We start from the raw sequence: 840 nt of genomic DNA, 5'->3' as shown, positions 1-840 counted from the left end.
ATTTCAATATAGTAGCAAAGGAGAACTGAGCTTTTTCCAAATTGCTGAAAAAAAATTGATAAATGGCAGCTATTTCAGGACTTAATGAATGGTCAGTGACAAGATGGGAAGATACAGGAAAAAAACTATCATGTAATCTGATACATCTTAGTGAAGGAAATAAAGAGTGAGGTAAAATTTAAGATGAACTGTTACATACCACTATGTGGATGGATTCAAGCTAGCTGGGGTAGAGATTGAAATATGAAATGTATTAGAAGGATTCTGAATGGTTCACTCAGAAAGCCTCTTTTGTGTACCTACCATGTGATAGGCTTGGTTCTAGGTGCTAAGACAAGTTATGGACCAAAAAATGTCCATTCTTGTGGAGCACATATTCTAAGTTGAAGGAAGACATAAATAATGTGTTAGTGATATGTATTATAAGGACAAGCAGAGAAAGCGGTACCTTAGGTAGAGTTGATCAGAGGAGATTCCAGTGTGGTGAAATGTGCAGTCGCGCCTGAAGGAAGTGAGGGACGGAGCTGACCATGCTAACATCTGGCAGATGTATGTTTGAGGCAGAAGGAACAGCAAGTGCCAGTCCCCGAGGTGGAGGTGTGGGGTGTGGTTGCCTAGTCTGAGATCAGCAAAGAAAAGGGACCGCGACTAAGGTAGAATGGGGTTGGGAGACTGTGAGGTGGGCAGAAAGGAGATAAGGCTAAAGACTAAGTTAGATTGAATAAGAACTACTTTTTTTGTTTTTACATTTTTATTGGTATGAGGACTTACAGGTCATCATGAACATTTTTACTGTTTGAAGGATCCAAAGTAGAGAGAGGAATCTTATGACCTGACTTG

Source organism: Dama dama, chromosome 25, assembly GCF_033118175.1.
Source record: "Dama dama isolate Ldn47 chromosome 25, ASM3311817v1, whole genome shotgun sequence".
Lineage (NCBI taxonomy): Eukaryota > Metazoa > Chordata > Mammalia > Artiodactyla > Cervidae > Dama > Dama dama.
This window is presented reverse-complemented; position numbering follows the sequence as displayed.